The sequence below is a fragment of the Pantherophis guttatus genome, chromosome 8, assembly GCF_059756535.1.
Source record: "Pantherophis guttatus breed Tessera chromosome 8, ASM5975653v1, whole genome shotgun sequence".
In the NCBI taxonomy this organism is placed as follows: domain Eukaryota; kingdom Metazoa; phylum Chordata; class Lepidosauria; order Squamata; family Colubridae; genus Pantherophis; species Pantherophis guttatus.
This window is the reverse complement of record NC_142070.1, coordinates 63613327-63639094: the sequence shown is the minus strand read 5'-3', so window position 1 is coordinate 63639094 and position 25768 is coordinate 63613327. Positions and strand designations below refer to the sequence as shown.

Below are 25768 nucleotides of genomic sequence, written 5' to 3'. Positions count from 1 at the left end.
CTCAGATTCAGGAAGGCCTGGACTCCGATTGGGTAGATCCAAGGGAGGAGACGGGGGCAGGTCTTGAGAGCGTTATCTGGGAAGAGTTTGACTCTGTGGCTCCTGAGGACGTGGACAGGATTCTGGGCAAGCTTAATGCTGCCACATGTTTATTGGACCCGTGTCCCTCCTGGTTGGTACTGGCCTCCTGGAAGGTTACACGAGGCTGGCTCCAGGGGATTATAAATGCTTCTCTGAGTGAGGGTTGAAAGAGGCGGTTGTGAAGCCCCTTGTCGAGTCCTACCGGAGCTCGCCATCAATGAGGGGTGTGGGAGATGAAGGAGTGGAGATAAGCAGCCGCAGCGAACACACAAACAGTTCCTGGATAGCAGCATTCAGGACGATGATTGATGACGTTGCCGGGCCTCTCCGATTCTGCTGTCCTTGCTGCTCTGGTGCTCGCAGCTGTTACTGTTAAGGGAGTGGGGGGTGCTTGATTGATAATCACCGGATGTATGTTTAAGGGGCTGAGTTTTTGTTAAATAGCGCTGTGGTGTGATTACACCCAGCGCTGACTTTGAACCAAAACACCGACTTGTACTTTACTTTTGACTGCAAGCTTATCATTGCCAAAGTAAACCCTGATTCTCTGTGCGTTACTGGTGATTATTTTCTATCGCAGTTCTGAACGAACGACAAGCTGAGACCCCTCCTCAAGAAGCCTTCCCTGGACTCGGCTATATTATCAAATTATCGTCCAGTCTCCAATCTTCGGCATTGATCGCATTGTTGGATGATCTCTGGAGGGCTCAGGACAGAGGTTGCTCCTCTATCCTGGTCCTTAGATCTCTCAGCGGCTTTTGATACCATCGACCATGGTATCTTACTGCACCGGCTGCAGGGGTTAGGAATAGGGGGCACCGTGCTTCGGTAGTTCTCCTCCTTCCTCTCTGACCGTTCGCAGTTTGTGTTGGCAGGGGGGCAGAGGTCAACCTCGAGGCACCTTATTTGTGGGGTGCCGCAAGGGTCAGTCCTCTCACCCCTTCTGTTCAACATTTATGTAAAACCGCTAGGCGAGATCATCCGCGGTTTTGGGGTGAGTGTTCATCAGTATGCTGATAACACACAGCTATACATCTCCACCCCAGACCACCCCAATGATGCCCTTGCTGTGATGTCCCGTTGCCTGGAGGCCATGCGGATCTGGATGGGGAGAAACAAGTTCAGACTCAACCCCTCCAAGACCGAGTGGCTGTGGCTTCCGGCGTCCCGGTATAGTCAGCTGGTACCATCACTGACAATAGGGGATGAGATCTTGCTCCCCACAGAGAGGGCCCGCAACTTGGGTGTCCTCCTGGATTCACGGTTATCTTTAGAAGATCATTTGACGGCCGTGGCCAGGGGTGCCTTTTATCAGGTTCGCCTGATCCGCCAGTTGCGTCCCTTTCTGGATCGGGATGCCTTGCGCACGGTCACTCATGCCCTAGTTACCTCCCGTATGGACTACTGTAATGCTCTCTACATGGGGCTCCCCTTGAAAAGCACCCGGAGGCTCCAACTGGTCCAGAACGTAGCCGCGCGGGTGATTATGGGCGCAGCTCGTTACGCCCATGTAACACCTCTCCTACGCGAGCTGCACTGGCTCCCGGTGGTCTTCCGGGTGCGATTCAAGGTGTTAGTTATCACCTTTAAAGCGCTCCATGGCTTAGGACCTGGGTACCTACGAGACCGTCTTTTGCCACCAATAGCCTCCCACCGACCAGTTCGTTCTCACAGGGACGGACTACTCAGGGTACCGTCAGTCAAATTATGTCAACTGGCGACTCCCAGGGGGAGGGCCTTCTCTGTGGGGGCTCCAACCCTTTGGAATGAACTGCCCCCGGAGATACGGAATATCCCTGATCTCCGTGCTTTCCGCCGTGCCCTCAAGACCCTGATGTTCCAACAGGCGGGGCTAAACATACGAACATGTGAATGATTTTTTAAATGTTATCTAATTCTGGGTTTTATTTAATTGACCAAACTAAGTAATAATTTTAATTAGCAATTTTATGATGTTTGTGTGTCTATATTTTTCTTGACTGTACACCGCCTTGAGTCCTACGGGAGAAAGGCGGTATAGAAATATAATAAATAAGTAAGTAAATAAATAAATAAATAAATAAATAAATAAATAAATAAATAAATAATAAATAAATAAATAAATAAATAAATAAATAAATAAAACAGTGCCCCCCACCCCCAACCCCTCCAACCGGTGCAGCATGATACCATGGTCGATGGTATCAAAAGCCGCTGAGAGGTCTAACAGGACCAGGATAGAGGAGCAACCCCTGTCCCGAGCACTCCAGAGATCATCAACCAATGCGACCAATGCCGTCTCCGTGCTGTACCCGGGCCTGAAGTCTGACTGGAACGGATCTAGATAAGTCGATTCATCCAGGTACTGAGGCAGCTGTCGTGCAACCATACTCTCAACAACCTTCGCAACAAAGCGAAGGTTGGAGACAGGACGATAATTTGCTAACACAGCCGGGTCCAGGGAGGGCTTCTTGAGGAGGGGCCTCACCATCGCTTCTTTCAGGGCGGCAGGAAAGACACCCTCATTCAAAGAAGCATTTATAATCCCCTGGAGCCAGTTCGTGTGACCTCCCGGGAGGCCAGCACCAGCCAGGAGGGACACGGGTCCAATAAACATGTGGCTGCACTCAGTCTGCCCAGTATCCTGTCCACGCTTTCAGGAGTCACAGGATCAAACTCTTCCCATATAATATTCTCAGGACCTGCCCCTGTCATCTCCCCTGGATCTACCCAGTCAGAGTCCAGCTGTTCCTGAATCTGACCAATTTTGTCATACAGATATTGTACAAAATCCTCAGCTCTACCCTCCAAGGGGTCCTCCCGCGCCCCCTGGTGGAGCAGGGAGCGGGTCATCCTAAACAGGGCGGCTGGGCGATTATCTGATGACGCAATAAGAGCAGAAAAGTAGTTACTCTTCTCTACTTTTATCGCCACTAGGTAATTCTTAATATGAGATCTTACCAGTGTCCGGTCGGATTCAGAACGACTAGCCCTCCAACTGCTCTCTAGGCGTCTTTTCCGGCGCTTCATCTCCCTCAGCTCCTCAGTATACCAAGGAGCCAGGTGAGACCGGCGCCGGGTCAGAGGCCGCAAAGGCATGACTCGGTCCAAAGCCCCAGCAGCCGCCCTATCCCAGGCGGCTACTAAGTCCTCAGCCGAGTCGTGTGCCAGAACCTCAGGAAATGGCCCAAGCTCCATCTGGAACCTATCGGGATCCAAAAGGCGCCTGGGGCGGAACCACCTGGTCGGTTCCGCCTCCCTGCGGCGGGGTGTGGTGGTTCGAAGGTCCAGGCGAAGGAGGGAGTGATCTGACCATGACAAGGGTTCAATCGCTATATCCCCTATCTCAAGATCATTCAACCACTGTCCAGAGACAAAAACCAGGTCCAGTGTGTGTCCCCCCATGTGAGTAGGGCCATAAATTAACTGGGTCAGGTCCATGGCCATCATGGAAGCCATGAACTCCCGAGCCGCCTCAGACGTCTTGCCGGCCGATGGCAGGTTAAAATCCCCCATGACCATCAGCCTGGGGGTGTCAACCGCCACCGCGGCTATAACGTCGAGCAGCTCGGGCAGGGCTGCTGCCACGTGGCAGGGAGCCAGGTACGTGACAAGCAAGCCCAACTGCACCCTACGACCCCACTTCACAAGAAGGGACTCACATCCATCCGTCTGAGGAACAGTGGCCTCCCTCGGTCCAAGACCCTCGTTAATGACAACCGCCACCCCTCCGCCCCTCCCGTGACCTTGGCTGATGGAATGCACGGAAACCGGGTGGGCACATATCAACAAGGGAGGCTCCCCCCTCCTGGCCCAACCAGGTCTCCGTAATACCCGCCAGGTCCGCACCCCCCTCCTGAATAAGGTCACAAATGAGGGGGGCTTTATTTACCACGGACCTGGCGTTGCACAGCATCAGCCGAAGACCTGGGGCCCGAGGTTCCATACAACCTGGGGAACGAGAAGAGCTTTGGGGGCCGGAGCGTGCCACCGCTTGCAACCAGCGAGGACGCACTCCCACAAAATGTGGCCCCCTACTCCCACCATATCTGCCCCTCCCACCTACAGTATCGATGTCATGGCCATCTGCATCATAAGCTCTAACCCCCTCCTTGACCCCTGAATCCGCACCTCCCATGCCGCGCCCCTCGGCTGGCCCAGATACCCTCCCCCGCGGGTTTTCCCCCAAACCCACGTAACCTACCCCCCTCCCAGAATCCCTTAAAATCTTATTAAAAAATTTCCCTTAAAAACCCCATAACCCTCTTTTTGCTGTATGCCATCTCTCCGGACTCCAAAGTCTGTCATCGAGATAGGCCCTCGATAGAGCAGAGGGCCAGACCTGTGAGAGGGGGGAATCTTGCAGTTTGAGGAGTTCTCCCAACGAGTACATTTTGTAGCTAGATAGTCCATAGCTGGTGGGCATGTCTTAGCTATCCAGGGTCCCGTGGAGAGAGTATCGATCAGAGGTACAAGTCATTTTAGTCCCACTGACCTCTCACATCAGTGGTATAAAAACTTACGCCATTTTGAACTCAGATGTAAACATCGGTCACCCTCTCACGGCAACCAGATATAAGGGAGAGAAACAGCAGCTTTAGTCCGGTTCTTTCAATGTTGTACCTAGGCACAGATGGAATAGCCAATCCTTGAGTTCAGAGACACGGATAGTCTGTGGGAAATATGTAGTAGGCGAATCCAGGGAGACTCAGATGACATAGAAGTAGGGAAACTCTCATCCTGACACACAGGAAACAACAAACCTAGGGTAGCAAATGATCACAAAAGGCCGAATATCCGGCCACAAAAGGGGCACGGGAGATGAAAATACAGGAGGGGGGGAGGTGGAGTAAGGCAGTGCCATACCAGAGCAAAGCCCCTCTGGTAGACACCACAGTCCCCTTCCCATCTCCTTAGCCACCTTCAGGTCTTCCGTGCATAAAGTACCTCGGGTTTAACCCCCCCCCATAGAAAAAAGAGGGGGGAGGCCTCTGGGAGATGGTCCAGGGCTGGCCCGACAATGAATGGGTCAGCATCCCTCCATCGCCCAGGAGTTTCTGCTGACAATAATCAGGCAGGCCCCTGCTCTCCCGCTTGTGGCCTCTTTGGTCTCCGCCGCCGCTCCCACTACCGCCGCAGGTAGCCGCCATTTCGGGCGCCGTCGTCACTGCCGCCATCACCATCGGCCTCCTCCGCCCACCACTGGCCTCCGCAGGCAGCTCCTGCCATCACCAGGGTCCAACGGAGTCTCGCCAAGGGTGCCAAATGGCCCTCACCGCCGTGCACCACCATCCCTCCGGCAGCCTCCGACGGGTGCAGGGTCGGCTGTCACGGAGCTCCAGGCCTATCTCGCCATCTTACACCCCGCCAGCACCGCCCGTCTCACTTCAAGCTGTTCCGGAGAGCCAAGCCAAAAACTGCTCTCCCAAAAGATCTTCCGGAGCCGGAATGCTCCCAACGAATCGACAAATCAGCCCTCTCACCACACCATGGGACATAGATGGACAATCTGGCCCTAAGGACCCCCTAACCGCCAGGGCATCACCCCTGCAAAACCGGAGCTCCGTCAGGAGTTGCCATCTTGGGCATGCGCAAATATGCCATCTATAACATACATTGTAAAGACTGCAAAACCAGGACACAGTAAGACACCAATATTGTCCAATATGAGAGACGAACAGGCAGACGTCTAGCAGATCTATGAACACCAACTGGCAGTCAGAAGACATGATGAAAACTGCTTAATTTCTCTACACATGGATTTCAACTGGGAATCTGTGAGTACCTTAAACCAAGCCAAGTCCAAAACTGCTATAAAATTCCTAGAAGTCAGGCACTTACACAAATCAGCAATAAACAGGCACACAGACATAAACATCTAAACATCATTCAAAAGAGACAATCAAAAAGCCAAAAAAGAAAGAAAAATAACAAAACAGCTCTTCATCAGCAATCAACACCCAGATGGAAATAGAGTAACACCGAGATTAACATTAGAGTAACAATCACAAACAATACCTCAATCAAGGCATGCCAAACAAGTAAAAAACAACTCAATCAAGAGAACAGGGTTTCCCAACTTGGATAATATTGTGATGTGTAGACTTCAACTTCCAGAATTTCCAGCTAATGCAGCCACTGCTAATAACTCTGAGAATTGAAGTTCACATATCTCAACTGTTACCTAGGTTGGAAAATGCTGGTTTGTAATGGTATGTGGGAATGACCTTAGAAGGAGAGCCACAGACTGGATAACCATCATGTAAAAGATATCTCAGGGCACAGAAAGGAGGAGGAAGACATAGGAAATGTTTCAGAAGGGCCTTGCCTAGTTTTCTGGAAAGTAAAAGGAAAGCAGGGGAGATATACTTTCAGTCTTACAAGATTCAGTTAAGGTAACCTTACGATAAAGATAAAGCTAGTGTCCCCGTTGTACTTCTTGACTACCTCAAAGAGTTAACAGATTTAGACTGTTTTATATAACTAATTCTCAATCAGACTTGTTGTTTCTGAAAAACATAAAACTGTAAACCACAATACTTTTAAGACTGTCATGATGCTCAAGAATTGCTAATAAATATACTGGCAGATTGTTAACTGTCTTCTAAAAACAATATATTCACTTGGAAATGATACAAAAAAATCTTGATTTCTAGATCATATTATTAGGATAACTTTAAAAAATCCAAAAATTTATAAGCCAACTCTATAACAATTCTAGGTAATCTACAGCAAAAACAATCAAATTATTAAAACAAAAACATCGCCCAAAAAAACAAACAGAGGAAAAGCTAATGCTAAAAGACACTCAAATATGGTACCCACCCTAACCCACAGCCTGGGGAAAGAGGTTTTCAAAACTTTTTTGAACATGGCCTGGGTGGCCAGATATATCTCTAAGGCAGAAATGGTGTTCCAGAGGGCAAGTACGGTAACTAAGGACAATTCCTAGATGCTATCATACTATTTAATGGATAGGACCTAGGACATTGCCTAATTATACAATCCAGGCAGAAACCAAGAAAAACAGATGGCGTTTTAGATAACCAAGCCATATGTTATGAAGGACTTTATAGCTAAGATGATAATAATAATAATAATAATAATAATAATAATAATAATAATAATAATAATAATATATTATTTTCTGTTTAATGTTTAATGAATAAGAGATGATGATAATAATAATTAATAGCAGTAATACTTTCATGTTTGTGTTCTTGATTTAGTAAGAGTTAGAAACTAAAGATTTATTTTTATTACTTAGAATTAATATATCTGAATATTTACAAAAATGTAAACAAACATTTCAATTCCACAAGATGGCAGTCTCAACCACCTTTAGTTTCTGAAGGATTGATAAAACTAAAAATCTCCTATAAGATAAATAAAATGATTCAAGACAGATTGATTCAATGAAAACCAAGTTGATTAACTATATGAATTAATTCAAATTGTATTAATGATATAAACCAATGGTTTGAATTTAAACTGATGGTACATCTATTATAGCCAACTCTTATATTAACTATGAAATTAGCTACAAAACATTTTTTCTGCATATATTCTAGTTCAGTTCTTGTTCAACTTTAAGATGCTACAACCAATATATTATCTGATATAAATAATGCCATATATTATTTGCAGGTAGTACTTGCTTAACCAAGGCAATGGGTCTGCCAGGACTGCCATCACTAAGGGATGCAGTCACATAATGTACACCTTACAACCACATCACTTAGAAATTCATCCAATTACCATCATTAAGCAAAGTCTACTCATAACCCTTTTCAAACATCATTAAAACCAATTTCTATGACCCACTTTTTTTCCTTGGCAGCTATAAACCCAATGCATGGTAAAACAATCAAAATTCTATAAAGCACTCTAAATGTAATTTATAAAGAAAAAGCATCTAGATTTATATCTGCATCTTCAAAAGATTACAAATTGAAATCTAAGAATGAAATATAACAAAGAGAAAAGAAAAAAGTACTAATCAAAATTAAGTAATTAAACCATAAATGTGTTTTGCCAACACATTTTGATGGAAGTAGATTCATAAAAATCTCATGTATGGAGTTTCTACCTGGCTTTCCAATTTAAATGTCTTTATTCTATGTCCTAACGAGCTCAGGACTGAGTTGAAACTGGGAGCATCTGTCTCTTCAGTTTGAACCCAATCCATAGAGCCAGAAGACAGAGTGGATCCCATGCCTGGAGTCTCGAGGCCCCCAGCAAGAAAACTTGTAAATTTACTGTCCATCTGGTTATAAAATAACTGCAATTACCATGAATTTAAAATACGTTATTTGACCTTTCTGAGATAACAATACATCCGATTTTATAGCTGTATCTATTTAATCAGAACGTGGAGCAAAGCAACTATCCCCTTCTTCTCTATCCAAGATTTCAATGATTGTAAAAAGCACATCTAGCTTTTTTTCTCTCTTTATTTTGTGGAGTGGAGTTATTGGTTGAAGAGGAATCACCATTTACAAGGTATATTATTAAAATACTACTGCATCCATGTTATTTAAGGCAAGATGAAAGAGTTCACTCACCAATCATCTATCCGTCCAGAGAGGAGGAATGGAGGAAAGAAAGATAACCAATTATGGAGCCATTTATATTGGAAGTCTTCAACTAAATTATATGTAGCTATAATCAAGGATATTAAAAGAATAGACAATGTGGGTGACTTTGAGCCAGTGAGCTCCTCTCAGCTCAACTCACCTCATAGGTCTTGTTGCAGGGAAAATAGGAGGACGAAAGAATATTAGGTGTAATTGTCTCCTTAAGCTATTCATAAAAATAATGAAGGTGCAATAAATCTTTAAAAATAAATACTTTATTTAATAACTAAATAAGTTGAAATAGATGGTAGATAATTATTTTCACAACAGAATTTAAAAGTATGCAAGTAATATGCAATGGAATCCATATTTTACAAACCACTTGATCAGAATTCTGCACACCCAAATTCTGCTGTTCATTACATTATATAATGTAAGCCTAATATCCTGGAAATTTTGATTAAACCAATTAAGTATTAAAGTATGCTTCCAGTTGTTTTCCTGTGTGTGGAAAAATGAAATACAAATATATTTTTCTTGAATTTTTGCTTTACATTATTTATTGTGTTAGAAGTAATTTTATCTAATATGTACTGGAACTATTAAATTAATGGTGCAAAGATTCACCCACACAAGCAGATTTAAATGTATGGGTCCAAATAAGCACAATTTATGCAATGTATGCTGTTGTTAAAAGCTTTTATCAGAATAAAAAGAAGAAAATAACTCATCCATGATTATAACGCTGCCATAATGAGAAGATGTGTGAAAGACACTGAAAAATTAAAGCCTGTCAGCAATTTCAGTCACTAAAAAAAAGCAAACAGAAAATTGCAGGGTTCTTCTATGTGCCTCTTTTTACAACACTGTTGTAAGACATACAATTAAAAGACTTAACAAACAGGATTGAAGAACTGTAGTAATAAATCCTTTCCCACATTATATAATAAAGCTACCCAGATATTTGTAGTATGAGTTAAAGAAACTCCTATAAAAACTATGTTATACATATATTCACACACTAATACATTTAGACACTAGAGAAATAAAGAACAATATATTATATATAGTTTGAGGCATTCTGTCAAAGCATATAATCTATCAATTATTATTATATTGATCATATACATTCAAATTTAGTTCAAGTAACAGATACAATTAGTGAGGTAAGTAAAGAAAAGCAAATTGAATCCAAACACATCTGACAGTTTTGGGAACTTCTTTTTTAATTTATGTAAAACAAAAACAGCAGTAATTATTTGTTTATTGAATTTTTAAGTTCAATGACTCTGGGTGACTTACAATTCATAAAATATATTACAATTAAAAATTTAAAAAAATTTTTATAAAATAATGAAACCAGTAAAACCAATGACCATTAAAAACATCCAATTCAAGATACACAAGAGCAAGATATTTGGCCCATTAGCAATATAACCAGGAAATGGTCCCTTGGCTCATTGAGTGTCCCAGGTTCAGAAACATAGACAGGTTTTACAAAAGGTTAACAGGGTTGGGGCTATTCTGATCTCCAAAGCAGGGACCATTGGAAAATAAGGTCCTCTTCTGATCTCTGCAGCTAACATTCTTTGGCTGATGGGATCTGAAGAATGTCATTTCTAAGTAGGGGGCCTGGAGTAGATCTCTCTCCTTCTATTAATACTGACTGGACCTGGCCTCAGAGATAGGAGGAAAAACAGTGCTGCCTACTTCCAGTTCTGGAGCTGGCCCAGAAGCATACCAGGATTGATGGTATCGAATGCCACTGAGCGGTCAAGAAGAGCCAGGATGGATGCGCTACTTCCATCTCGTTCCCGTCAGGTCATCCATGAGCACAATCAATGCCATTTCAATTAGTGCCATGCATTGATGATTAAAAATTAAAACTGCTATTTACAGACCTTTTAACTGGGCTGAAATATACATAAATCTCTAGTAACATGTGGATTTCCTTATTAACAGGTATTCATCTGACCCACAGGAAAGTCACAGAGTGGGGAGAGTACAGGTAATCCTTGATTTATGTCCACAATTGAGCCCAAAATTTCCATTGCAAAGCAAGACAGTTGTTAAGTGAGTTTAGCAATTATTCTTGGCAGTAAGCAAATTGTCACAATCAAGTTAAAATAAACATCCAGACAGATAAATACAGCCACATATCATTATTATTATTATCCTGCCTCTTATAAATATGTATACATATTCTCCCACAATCTCTTCCTTTTATAGTATGTGCACTATGCACTTTGCACTTCTATACTACATACTACTAAAGTTATTAAGAGAAAATACTTCAATTCTAGAAATTCTGGCAGCTTCCAAATTTCATCCAAATTTTCTCCCCGGGTAGATTATTATTTTACCAAGCCCCTTACTTTAGCTTCAATTCAATTAATTAAAATATATATGATATCATCTTTGAGTAACTAACTATAGGGCAAGATAATGATTCCACTGGCACAAAAAATATGGTCTCGAAGGAGGAGCAGGCAAGTAATGCTTTGTCTCATATCTTTAAATACTAACAATGCCCCAGGGCAATTAAACAGATAAACCGATTACTGTATTGTACATACTACTGCAAGATGTAAGATGATTTCTTACATATTAACAGATGTTTCATTAGAAGCTAGCTTAAGTATAGATATTCATTTTAATAACTTGCTTTAGACAAAGGATTACATGTTATTTGTCTATAAGATAGGAACTCTAATAGCAATAGCACTTAGACTTATATACCACTTCACAGTGCTTTACAGCCCTCTCTAAGCGGTTTACAGAGTCAGCCTATTGCCCCCAACAATCTAGGTCCTCATTTTACTGACCTTGGAAGGATAGAAGGCTGAGTTAGCCTAATACCACTTATTGGAAATAAACACATTATACTTTGAAACTAACCTTATTTCCAGAATACATTTTCTTAAAATTTTAGGCTAAAAATACAATATAATAAAAACTCTAACGCTATGAAACTATAAACACAGTAAAATCTGACATGTAAAAGTTGCTAAAAATCAAACAATACTTGATATTCACATTGGTACCTGAGATCAGGATGATGAATGATCAAAAACTATATCTCAATATACCCTTTGCAATAAAATGCACTTCATATCTTTAAACCAGTAATATAGTATAAACCAGTAAGGATTGGGGCTAATTAGCTATTCCCCTAGCCTATTTAAGGAAGGATGATGACTGAGGCAATTTGCAGGAGACAACTTCATTCACATTCCTTCGTGTCTTGATCTTGTTTCTCTTATCAGTTTCCTGCAAATTGCTTCTGGGCATTCTGCCAACCACAGTAAGATTATGTTTATTATGCTTTGGATTCTTGTCAGCTGTTAATGAAGTTAATTAACAGCCTCTGTTCGGAAAAAACATTTAAATTAGTAAACTAAGGTTTGTACAGACTTTGTGTGTGCTGCATTCTTTGGGGTGCGTAGCTGGGGCAGAACACCGTTGATGTAGCCGCACTGCGGGTAGAATGCGCCGTCAGGTTAACGGGTCTGGGAGAACGCAGTTCATACACCTTAGCGATCATCTGCCGTATCCACTGCCCAATGGTCGAGGAAGTCACTTTGCAACCTAAAGAGACTGGGAGAAACGACACAAATGAAGTCTCCGCCCTGTGGAAGTCAGCAGTTTTCTTAAGGTATACCCAGAGAGCCCTCCGGACGTCCAATGTATGCCATCGCCTCCACGGCGCTTGAATGGTTCAGATATCCTCAGAGGGGATGTTGACTCTACTCAGGGCACACTGCTCAAGCGCCAGATGGTCAGTTGGAGCCACTGAGATCCGGGTGGACCACTGCCCCCTGGCTGAGAGAGGCAACGCCCTGAGGAATCCTCCAGAGTGGGGCCACAGACAATTAAGTGAGATACGCAAACCAAGGCCTCTGTGGCCAATGAGGGGCCAGAAGAATGAGTTCCGCTTGTTCCTACAAGAGTTTGTGTATCACCCTGGGGATGACAGATATAGGCAGAAAGGCATAGAAAAGACCTGGCGCTCCTGGGATGAATAAACTCTGCCCTCAACTGAGTCAATCATTGTTCCCAAATGGAGGAGACAGGTTGAAGGAGTGAGATGACTCTTTTCCATATTAATGGAGAATCCATGGGAAGCGAGGACCTGAAGTGTTAACTGGAGGTCTCTGCGGGCCTGCTGAATAGAAGTAGACAAAATTAAAATGTCATCCAGATAACACTGGAGACAAATAGATCTAACCCTGAGGGAAGCAGCCAAGGCCGCTAAAACCTTGGTGAAACAACAGGGAGCAGAGGAAAGCCCAAAGGGCAATGTCCTATATTTATAATGGGCCCCCGCATAATAGAACCTAAGAAACTTCCTATGAGAGGGAAGGATAGGAATATGAAGATAGGCCTCAGTGAGGCCAATAGAGGAGAGGAGGTCACCCCTCCTAACGCCGTCTAAGATAGAACGCAAAGACTGCATTTTGAACCGGCAATATACCACATAACGGTTCAAACATTTAAGGTCCAGAATAGGTCTCCACCCACCCCTCCCCGATGACTTTGGGACAAGGAATACACGAGAATAAAAGTCCTGCCCCACCTGATCCTCACGCACCCTTTGGATAGCCTTGATCGAGAGGAGATGCTGCACTGCCAAATCCATGAGGACTCGCCTATCGCTGTTATGAGAAAGCGGACAGTGCACAAAAAACATTGGGGAGAAGGAAAGGAATTCTACGGCCAATCCTGATCTTATAGTAGCCCGGACCATCTATCAGATGTAGTTCTCTCCCAATGGTTGGTGAAAAGGGCCAATCTGGCACCAATGGGAGGATCAGAAATGCAGCTAGGGACAGCATCGGATTGAACGACCATGAAAAGGCTACTTACTAAAGAAGGGTCTACCTCTTGAAGATATGTCTTGGAATTCCCGCTGTTTGGGAGTAAACACCCCAGTAAAATGAGAAGTATCAAGACCCCCTTCCGGTCCTCGAAACTGGGAATGCTGGGAATACAGTAGAAAACGGGACTCCCCCCTACGGTGTGCGGTAGGCAAGACCTTCCATTTATCCTTGGTCTCAACAAGGAAAGACTCCAACAATTCCCCAACAATTTGGGTCCCGTAAAGGGAACAGACACCAGACGCCACTTGTGCCTAGCGTCTGCCCGCCAATGGCGGAGCCAGACCAAGCCGCGAGCTGCTACCGAGGAAACTAAAGACTTAGCGGCAAAGCGGGAAGCGTTGAGTGTGGCATCCGCTGAAAATTGGACCGCCATGATGACTTTGTTCAGATCGTTTTGTAGTCTCATATCCTCAGGTGACAACTTATCTTGCAACTGGTGCAACCATAATAAAGTCGTCCAGTTAAAAAAGGAAGCCATGGTTGCCGATCAAATCACCCAGGCAACCCCTTGATGTGCCCGCTGAAGAACTGGTCAGAACGACGTTCTTCAGGACAATGCCCTTCATCCGGGTCCCCAGGAATAGCAGCGTTAGGTAGCAGAGGTGCAACTGGGGCATCCACAGTCGGCACTTGGAGAAGCGCCACCAGGTCAGGGGCTACATTGTAATATTTCCAGTCAGCAGTCGACGGTATTGGAGCCAACCCAGGCGAGGACCACTGCTTCCTGACTACGTCGAGAAACAAAGGTGGCACTGGAATAGAATCCACTGGCTTGGTAGGCTCTGCAAACATAGAGTCCAGACTCCCATGAGACGTCGGAGGAATCGTCTCAGTCGAACCGGAACCAAGCTGGGCAGTATTAACCGCCTTAAACAATAAAAACTTGAAAAGGGCTGGAGGGAACAGTCCGGTGAATTGCGGGTAGCTCCGGGGGAAGGCCTTCATCATCTGAAAGGTCTGGTTCCCACAAATAAACCTCCTCAAGAAGAGAGGGGCGGCTGTCATGGGAAGTAGTCGGGAAACCCAGACCTCCAGTGGGTAAGGAGTCCTCATGGCAGTCCCTCTCTGGAGAATCAGATGCAAAGGATCGCACAGTCGCTTCCCTGCTGGGAGGCAGGAATCCCGCCGACAATGATTGTTGAATAGTAGTAGCAATCAGCCACTGAAGATGTTCAGGCAAAAGATGACAGTGACAAACATGCTCCTGAGAAATCCGGGCTCCCCTCGGATCGGAATCAGAAGAAGAAGGTTGCGGACCGACGATGGTGTCAGGCGCAACTGGACCCGCTGCGACAGGCACTGGAACTGCGGGTAAAACTGATCCCCACAACCCGATGTTGGGATGATCACCAGGCAGTCAAAGCTACTCCCATGTTCGTCCACCGCCAGAAGATAAAGGCTGGAGTGCAAAGCTTCCGAGCCTGTCGCCGCCAAGCCGGGAAGGAGAGTGGTTAAATAAGGCTATCGCCAAGCCAGTAAGGCAGCCAATCTATCAGAGCATGAAGCTCCACTTTTAAAGGATCGGGTGGTCATTGTCAGTTTTAACAAAATGGCCACCTGTCAATCTCTTCAGGGAGCACAAAGCTCCATACAAACTCCTCTGGCTGTCGGGAGCGCGAAGCTCCTCAAAAACCAAAGAAACAGCTCCCCCCGGGAGCGCGAAGCTCCACAACGCCCCGGAGCACTTGACCGGTCCATGGGCAAAGGCAAGATTTAAATTTAAATCGGGAGCTAAGAAAAGAATCTCCTCAGCCAGCCAGCCAAAGCCAGCAGCTAGGGAAAGAAAATTTCCAAACTGTGGAAATATCCGAATCACTCACGAGAAGCAAAGTCAAATAACAGTCCAAATAGTCAAAGTCCAAGAGTCCAGATCAATAGAATGGAAGGAGAAAGGCAATTGAAGCCAAAGAAACAGTCCCGCACGTCAGTCCAGTCTGATGGACTGAGTCAAAAGCTGGAAGCCCCTAGCAACAGAGCTGGGATTTAACAACTATGACAGACTCAGTCCTTCAATCTGAACAGACGAGTGAAACCCATGCCTGGCTGCTGTCTCCACCCACAATGGAGAATTTCTAGGGCAAGATCAGTTACATCTGTGTCTTAAAGGAATTTGTGGATATCACATTAGAGTCTCTTTCTGTGATTTTTGAGACCTTGTGTATAGCTTAAAGAAGAAGATTGAATAAAAGTAAATGTTTTTCCTATCTTCGAACTAAAATAAGAATCAACTACAGACTAGACACTCAAAACATTGCTACTAGGCAAAACTCTGAAATAACTCTTCAAAAAGGCAAATTATTTCCGGTCAACATTTCTGAATTAAATAGCAATATTTCTAATTCCAAAAGATTACAAAGAAATCATTTTGTTTCTTTGAAAGCTTTATATAATAACTTTTCCAAAGATTTGGCATTCCAAGCAACCACTTTTATGATTAAAAGAATATTTCACACAGATAAATAGTTTCTTTACAGTTGCTTAACAAAACTGGTTCACTGATTAGTCTTTTAAGTCAGAACATAATAATTATAATTATGAATAATTATAATGGGGTGCTGCTTGCTTCAGGGGGGAAACATATTAATCATTAATCAGAGAAAAAATAATTTAAGATTGCCTCAGTATGGGTTAAAGATAAGCTGAAGATAATGTCGGAACAAAACACCAGAAGAAAGAGGTGGATGGAGCATGTCTGTCTTATGTTAAAGAGAAATATGGAAGTCTCTAAATAGTTCTCGTTGTAATCAAGTAGCATATACAATTCATAAGAATACTGGGACATATATTCTTCATAATGACAATCTAATGAACTCTTGAAATTTTCCTTTTGATTTCATTAATACATACATACTTTCAAAAAGTTAAATACAGTAGAAACAGTAACCTTATACAGACTAAATGATCTTATTGTAAATAACAACCAATTCATACTAGGAGAACTTTTTAGTTGTTTAGCTAAATGGTTATAAATTATCACATGATTTATTTCATCTCAAATCTGAAAGTTGCAGCACCAGTGAATGGGCATTTTGATAGAAATGAAGCAACTTATAAAGACATACCATTTAGCCAATATTTACCTACTCTGCATAGGTAAATATACTTACTGATAGAGGGAGCTTTCACAGTTTTAATAGAATTGGAGGGAAAAGGCCTGGTTTCCTCAAAGGAACATTCAATAAACATATTAACAATCAATTTCAGACAAACGATGGAAATAACTTGAGATTGTACGCTGATGTTGTATGATGTTTATAATGCTTCATCATACTTTAGATACAGCAAGTAAGAAGTGATGATATTATATTGCAAAACAAACTTTGTACATTTTTGATATCTATTTTAAGCTATCTATTTTGAGGGAATATAGCCTTCCCAGAATGCAATATAATTATTAACAATATAATCAATCTCAGACCAAATATACCTTTGTTGGTGGTTGAAGTATGAAATAAAAATTGACTGAATATTTATTTTCTTTTTATTGCAGTTTTAATTGAAACATACAGATAAAAAGTAGATAAATCTATGCATAACCGACCATTGCATAGAGTATAAGTAATTTTTTGCAACTATAATTGGGACTGGCAACTGGGTCATTAAGCAAAGTGGATGCTAAGGAAAACCAGGAATATGCTTATGATCTTACTTCAGCTATCCTTTGCTTTACAGTACTGCAAAGATCACAAATGTGAAGGTTGTTTGCGAAGTTAATTTTCCATAACAGTTGTAGCTACAAACAATCACTACAAGAGGCAGTCACTAAATGAAATTACCCGAATAGTTCATATGTAATGATGTGGCCAATAGCCAAAATGTACTTCAATCCTGATAGTAAATTGGATTCCATTAATACATCTCTATTTGTCTTACAACATTTTAGATTGATTTGTTCAACTAAAGATGTGATCTTACTTTTGTGAGTATATGGACAATACAATTGCTATGTATTTATGCTGTTAAATTCATAACTGATTCTTTGCAAATTACTTTTGTAAATTAACATTTTAAAAAAAACAATCTTACATTGTTAAGCCAATATTGTAGCAGAGAAAGAAATCAGAGATCCTCTATAGTAACCATTCACCAGCACAAAGCAATACCTCAGGGAGGAAGTTGTCATATTCCTAACAGCTACAGAGTTGATGAATAAAAGCTACAGCTGAAAATAAGTAGAGGAATATGAGTAAACATAAGGGAGGAAATAACTTTAAGGGAGTATTAGTTTCTACAGAATAAGAACTTTTAGAGTTTATAAGGGTGGGCAAGCCTGCCAAGGGTAAGTGTGTCATGCTTACTGCATAAGAATGAAGGAAAAGGGAGCTTCCATGAGCACATTAGTTGTGCCCGAGTGTCTGGAAAAATACTGCTGACCCAGAGCAAAGATGCCAATAATGCTGGACTGACTATTTAAAGCATTTGTTGCCAGCCTGATGATACAGCTTGTTCCTCCTTTCCTACATGTTGATTTAATTTGGTGGAAGACAGTAAAATACTACTGTCAGAGATTTAGTTTCTTCTTGTTTTATCTCATATTGTTAGATTTTATGCAAAACACATGAAACAAGCATCTGATCTTTCCATCTAAAATAAAATTCAGATCTGAAACACAATCCATTTCTTTTTGCAAGACAAGAGTTCCAGCTACTGTTACAAATAATTCCTGGCTACCTCGTTGGTTACATCTTAAATCTCAAATGCGTATCTTATTTTCTAAATATTAATAGCTCAGAATTGCAAATTATTTGATCCATATGTGTGTTAAAAGTATTATATTTTCCACTCTGGAGTTTATTACCCACGATTTTAATTTCCAAGAAGAAATTAACTTGATAAATTGAGAAAAATCTATGATATTCTGCTCATTTTGTCTGCTTAATTGTATAGGATATAACTATGAAATGTACGTATATTTAGACTTAAGAAGCAATATTAGAATGACAAATTGAAATTCCCCTAAAACTTTAAAAAATATAACATAATTGAGATATTTCCAGATGATTCTCCAAATATATTTAGATAAATAAGAAACCTAAGACATTTTACAACTGTCTTTCAGGAGAGGAAGATTAAATTCTGACTGGTTATTCCATTTCATCTAGACCTCTTTTTGGATGTGGGCAAAGGTTTATTTATTCTGTTGATGATTCTAAAAGGATATTGGCATCCATTAATAGCAGAACAGGGAAATTAGTATAGTTTATTTTCTAATAATATTAAGAACAATTTAGATAATTACTAAAAAGAAACAAATGAAAATGTATACAGTAAAACTAAAAATTTAAAAATCCACAACTGTTAGTTTCCAAATGACATTTACTCAATACTCTAACCTAAGACAAGGTACCAATCTCATCCTTAAAAATAGAAAATCTGTATTGAAAAAAATACGATTTCTTTATTTTAGATTTTCTCAAAACAACAAACCAACAGGTTCTGGATTTTTTTAAAAAAATCTTCATCTCAGAATTCTGAAATAAATGCTAGGGTAGAAAGAAAACTTTAATTTCATTTTATTTAGCTGCCAATCAAACTTTACTAAATAAATTGTTCCTTAATGTTTATCAAGGCAGAGTTGGAGAATAGAAGGACTGGAAAGCAGGGAGAGAGAAGTAGAAAGAACATTAAAGGATGAGGTTTCCAAAAGGCCCTGTTGTGAAGCAAAGCTGCAATGCGGCTTCCCATGTCCACTGCTCCTGTCCAGACCTGTGCTCCTCCATAGCCATGGCGGAGACTGGGTGTCTGTCAGCTCCTGAGCATCTCCTCCTGGCTAGCCCCAGATCGAAAGGGACATCCTCCCAGCCCCATTTGATGTTCTAAGTGGATGTGGCTTAAGTCTCCATCCCAGCGCACTTGCAAAGAGAAGGCGCTCATAGGTGATTGGCTGGTTGGCTTAAACAGTGCTTTTTCTATTTGGGTGGGGTGGGAGCCACTGGAGAAAGTTAACTGGCTTTGGAAAAAAGACAGAATCCTTTCAGTGGTGGTTGCTTTGGGGAGAATGAAGGCCATCCAACAGAGCATCCTCAAAACCCCACCAAAGCCAGGCAACCCTGAGCAAAGCAAAAGGTGGCTCAATAGCCATTTGCCAAATTTGCTGCATGGAAATGTTTGTTTGAATGCAGGAAAGTTTGAAGGGGCCAGGACCTGGCAAGCGGCTGCAGAACTGCACCTCACTGTACCCAGTGCTGTCCAGGAATAATTGATGGCCATCCAACAGAGCATTTCCCATGCCCACCAATGTTAACATTTATATTTACAACAAATGTAAATTACATTACATTCCCTTCTTAGCAATAGCACTTAGACTTACATACCGCTTCATAGTGCTTTTACAGCCCTCTCTAAGCGGTTTACAGAGTCAGCATATTTTCCCCAACAATCTGGGTCCTTATTTTACCCACTTCGAAAAGATGGAAGGATGAGTCAACCTTGAGCCAGTGAGATTTGAACTGCCAAACTGCAGCTAGCAATCAGCTGCAGTACTGCACTCTAACCACTGCCTCACCTTGGCTCTTGCTAATATCGAGCACTAGAGTGAGTACTTAGGAGGCAAACAAAAGCAAAAGGTGTGAAACTGATTACTCTTTGTTGGTTTTGAGCCAGAAAGCACAATTGTTTTTCGCTAAGCAACTGCTTTGCTGGTCCCAATTGTGGTCATTAAACACAGACTACCTTTATAGGGAAATCTCAACTATTAATTTCTACCTACAGACACTATGTGACATATAACCTGTAATAGGCACAATTCAACCTGAAAATTGTTATTTAATTTCAACACTATTTTCATTTCATTTTTATCACAGGTTTCAAGCTGAGTGAACCTTGGTGAATCAGTCACTAAGTTATTTAACTTTGCCATTTTCTGATTTCTTGTTACTGGTTTAATACCTAATCCAAAAAAGTTCTCTTTCCTATCATATACTACCTTGTTTTGTTTTCTTTTAAAAAATAGTCATTTTAAAACTGTGTAAACCTTGGGAAACTGCTTTTAAAAGTTTCAAACCATTGAATTCTCATTTTCTGGTAGTGAAAATTGCTCTGGATTTTCTTCAGCTCACTCAAGAAATTATTCCTGAGAGAATGAATCCCGCTTTGTCTATCTTCTCAATTTCAGAGTCAGAATTAATCAAGTAAGAAACAGCACAGTAACATAACAAAGACTGACAAGAGGAATTTTCTGCTTACCAATTAAATAGTAAAGCAGCCAAAAAGATCAGGAGACAGCCCATAGCTTTGAAGAAAAGTGAGCTTTAAAAACACTTTAATATGCTGATCATAAAACTGGCTGAATATGCTAATTATGTTTTATTGATAATTATGCATGCTTAATACCAACATGCATTGTTACAGTACAATACTTTAGTAAATGTTCCAATTGATTCATATATTTCCTCTAACCTAAAGCAATAAAATGTGGGATTTTAATTAGTTAATATTTAATTTTTTTAAGTATCATTAAATAACTGTTTCAAGGAAACTTTATTTGCAGATACAAATGAAGTAGACATTTGTATTTAGTAGACTAATTGGGAAGAATATTCCAATACTCCCAAACCTCCATTATATCTGAAAGTAATTTGCAGCAATTTCTTTTGCATAATGATGCAATTAATGTGGATTACATCATTTGTTAATGTATATCATCTGTGTAATGTCAGTATTTAAATTATCTAAATAATGAAAATAATGTAAAAATAACATGTGTTGTTAAATTTAAGTTCCTCATCTGAACTATTTTGGATGTAAAAGGCTTGCCTGTTATTTTGGAGGGATGTCTGGACTGAAATTTTGTCCACTGTATCTGAAGGCTGCTAAATGGGAATCCATAAAAGGGACGTTGGTCTTACTGTGATACGTTCCTTCTCGTAGTGTAAAATGGGAGGTGCCAGGCTGGGATATTCCTTGCTCTAGCTCTATGTCCTGAGCTGAAAACTTCTGAAGATCCGCCTCCCTGGTGACGTCTCTTCAGTTTTGCCAGCGAAGCCAAAGCGAATGGTACGCAGTCCAGGCAAATGGTACGCAGTCTGAAAGATAGAAACAACATGCTCCACCAGGGGAGCCGGTCCAGGCAGCCACAGGCAGGGTGGGGCTGGCACTTCCCATTTTACACTACGAGAAGGAATGTATCACGGTAAGACCAACGTCCCTTCTCCATAGTGTAGAAATGGGAGGTGCCAGGCTGGGATATACCAAAGACTGGCCAGCCCTAAGGGTGGGAGCTGTCCTGAACTGACGAACCTGGATCTTCATGAACCCGCTGCAGTACTCTTCTCCCAAATGCTGCCTCCGCCGAAGCGAAGGAATCAAGTCTATAGTGACGAATGAAGGGAGTGGGAGTAGTCCACGTGGCTGCCCTACAAATGTCTTCCACTGACACCTGAGTAGACCAGGCCGCAGTTGTGGCAGCACTGCGGGTGGAATGGGCCGTTATCCCTTGAGGCACCGGGAGAGCCTGAAGCTCATATGCAGATGAGATGCACGTCCTAAGCCAGCGTCCCACCGTGGAAGAGGTCACCCTGTGGCCAAGAGTCGACGGCTGAAAAGAGACAAAGAGTGCCTCCGTCTTTCGGAAAGAAGAGGTCCTAAAAATGTAAATACGGAGGGCCCTCCTCACATCCAAAGTGTGCCAGGCCTGCTCCAAGGCATGCCTAGGCCGAGGGCAGAAGTCTGGCAGGACCAACTCCTGTGCTCGGTGAAACAAGGAGTTGACCTTAGGAAGGAAGGCAGGGTCCAGCCGCAGGACCACCCTGTTGAGGTGAAAAATACACAGGTCTTTCCGCACCAATAAAGCCGCCAACTCCGAGATCCGTCAGGCCGACGTGACGGCCATAAGGAAAGCTACTTTACACGATAGAAGATGGAGACTAGCCTCCCTCAATGGTTCGAAAGGTGCCTTTGTTAATGCCTGGAGAACCTTAATGAGGTCCCAAGTGGGATAACGGTGAAGAGGCGGCGGTTTTAAATTAGCCACTCCATGCAGAAAGATCTTCACCCTCGGATGGTTAGCGAGGGAGCCCCACTTCCCAAATGTCAAGACAGTGCCAAGCGCAGCCACCTGTCGCCGTAGAGTGTTAGTGGAAAGTCCCATGTCTAACCCATCCTGTAGGAACTCCAGCACCCTCACCACCGATGCTGAAGTTGGGCTCAACTGTCTGGAGGCACACCACCCTGCAAACCTGATCCACGTTGCCTCATAAATTTGCGTGGTGGAGGGCCGCCTGGCCGCCTGCATAGTCCTGATGACCCTGTTCGGAAAGTTCTCCCGCCTCAAGAGGCCCCACTCAACCTCCAAGCGGCTAACTGCAGTCTCTGTGGGTCCGGGTGCTGCACCGGACCCTGGCTGAGGGTGACTCTGTCCGGGGGGATCCGCCAGGGCTTGGCGACCGACAGGTCGACCAGGTCGGCGAACCAAGGCCACCTGGGCCAGTGAGGGGCCACTAACACCATCTCCGCCCCCTCCAACAGCAACTTCCGAATGATGGCTGGGATCAGGGGTAGGGGAGGGAAGACGTATAGGAGGCCCCTGGGCCACGGGGTCCGCAGAGCGTCCACCCCCGCAACTCCCGAGGCAGGAAACCGGGAGAAGAAAAGGGGAAGTTGTGTGTTCGCTGGAGAGGCGAAGAGGTCCACTACCGGGCGACTGAATCGGTCGACTACCTCCGCAAACAAGCTGGGATGGAGCCTCCACTCCGAGGGGTCCACAGTGGCTCGGCTCAGCCAGTCGGCTTCTACGTTGTCCGTCCCTGCGATGTGGTCCGCCGTTAGGGACAAAAGGTGAGTCTGCCCAAAGACAAAGGGTCTCCGCCTCTCGCATTAGAGGCAAGGAACGAGTCCCCCCTTGCCTGTTGATATGGGCTTTTGTCGTCGTATTGTCTGTGAGAAGGAGCACATGCTGCCCCCTCACCTGCAGAAGAAAGGTCTGAAGAGACAGACGGCCAGCCCGGAGCTCCAACCAATTGATCTGATGGGATAGTTCTAGGTGGGGCCAGCGGCCCTGGGCCACCTGAGACCCGCAATGGCCCCCCCCAGCCCATCAGACTGGCATCCAATGTTACTACCACCCTGTGGGGTTCCCTGAAGAAGCACCCCTTCTGGATGGCCCCCGTTGCTGACGGGGAAAGCTTGGCCCAGCTTCCCCCCTGACAGAAGGAGGGCCGCCTATAGTATGGGGATGAACGGAAATCCGTTCGCCTGCTCTGGGACGGGAGGTCCTTCCTCTTATCCCTCGTTTCTATGAGTAGGGGATCTAAGGCTCGGCCAAAAAGAAACCCCCCTTCAAAGGGAGCAGAAGCCAACTTCCACTTGTTCTTCCCGTCCATTCGCCAATGACATAGCCAAAGCATACGTCTAGCGGTGACTGACGAAGCCATGGCCCTGGCGGAGAACCTGGCAGCGGCCAAGGTAGCATCCGCCGTGTATTCAGCTGCAGCTAAAATTTTAGAAAGGTCTTGGTGGGCCCGAACATCATCTGGTGCCAAATGGCCTGTAGCTGGCGGAGCCATCTGACCTACGTTCTGGTGAGAAAGGATGCTGCAGAAGAGGCTCTCACAGCCCAGGCATCCGCCTGGTGCGCGCGACGAAGTGCCGTCTCCTCTCGCCTATCTTCTGCCTTTAAGGCGTCCTCTGCATCAGGTGGCAAAACAGAAAAAGAGGTGAGAGCCGCCACCGGAGCGTCCACCTTTGGGACCTCCAACAAGGTAAGCATGTCCGCATCAACCGTAAACAAATGGATGTCCAGACCTGAGGCCCTGGAGGGTAGAGCTGGGGCCGCCCACTGTTTAGGGATCATGTCCAGAAACATTCCCGGAATAGGAATAGTATCTGCCTCCACCGCCTGCTCTGTGAAAAGGTAATCATCCTGCTCTCCAGTACCCGAGGTACCAGAGAGTGCTGGGTCAGGACCCAATCGAGCAGTGGCCCTGGCTTTTGTCAGAAGTGGTTTCAAAAGGGCAGGATTAAATAACCCTTTGAATGTGGGCCTAGGTGGTTGGTTCTGATCCCCATCCGATATCTCTCCCTCCTCCAGGTAGTCTTCTGCATAGTCAACTAATTCAGAAGGGGAAGGGGAAATCTGCCTTTGGTAATCCTCAGAAGGGACAATATAACCTTGGGTCTCCACCTCAGGTCTAAAGGCATACATTTGGGCAAACATCTGTGACTGAAGCTGCATCCCTTCTGCAATGCCCTGCCTAATGGCCTGCTCCACTCAGGACTTCATGGAATTCTGAACATCCAGCTCCCCACGTCACCCTGGCGAAGGCCAGCCGCTGTGGGGGTATAGGTGGCTTCATGGCATCTGTTGGTCCCAGAAGGCCCTGGAAGCTGCTGGGGCTCGGCCTGCATCTCTGGAGACCATGTCCTGGTCGTCCCAGCCAAGGCGGGAGAATGGACAGTCTGAGGAACAGAAGCTTCCACAGTTTGAACTGATAGCTGAAGCGCAGGCACAGTAGCTTGAGGGGTTTCTGTAGCCGTATTAATGGCAGCTGCCCTTGCAAATTCTCTGTCCAAGCACATTGTCTAACTTGAGCTGTCTTTTCCTCAGCCTTGGAACGCCCAGAACGAGCTCTAGCCTTGGCCTTAATTTTATTAGCTGCAGCAATGCTGGCAGTTCGTGGCCTAGAAGCCGCCCTGCCCCTGTCAGGTGGAGGAGACCAGGAGCCCTCAGCAGAGAAGGATGGTTGCCTGTCAGCATCCCCCATGATATTAAGTCAGTTGGCAATCACAGGGTAACCAAAGTCCAAAGACTCTGCAAATAGATAATAAAAGAAAGAAAAAAATATATAAATAAAAATATACTGGCCTTGAAACGAATACAAAATGGCTCCCGGGTCTCAAAATGGCCGCTCTTCAACTGCCACAATTTAAACAAGCCTATCTCTGATGGTTAGAAGCAGTATCAGGTCAGGCCGCCAGGCAAACCCGCAGATATAAAATGCGCTGGTCAGAAGATGCACGCTCTCCTCTGCTTCTCATGCAGAAAGCCACCAGTGCTGTGCCCAAAGGTTGCCAGGGGATCAAAGCCACCTGGACTAAGTGGCGCCATAATGCGCGGGGATGAAGGCCGCCGCGACTTACAGGCCACCATTACTATCAAGTGTGCAGCGTGGCCCTGGCACCAGGCACAGACCCCTCAGCCATCGCCACTTCAAGCCTCCAGCCAGATTCCGGCTGGCGCGGCTGCAACAAACTTCAAACAATCAAAGAAGGCAGAAAAACGCCGCTCCGTTTCACAGCTGACGAGCGGTGATCAAA

At 44.0% G+C, this 25768-nt stretch overlaps 1 protein-coding gene across 5 annotated transcripts in view; it reads right to left on the bottom strand.

The window, feature by feature from the left end:
* RAPGEF2 (Rap guanine nucleotide exchange factor 2) overlaps window positions 1-25768 on the bottom strand; it is a 245021-nt gene that overhangs the window by 162180 nt on the left and 57073 nt on the right. Inside the window, exon 2 of one of the 5 annotated variants that reach the window (XM_087874880.1) lies at window positions 12051-12233. The exons of the other annotated variants lie outside the window; for them this stretch is intronic. The gene's annotated coding sequence lies outside the window, so the exon portion shown is untranslated. The remainder of the gene's footprint in view (window positions 1-12050; window positions 12234-25768) is intronic. 5 annotated transcript variants of the gene reach the window in all.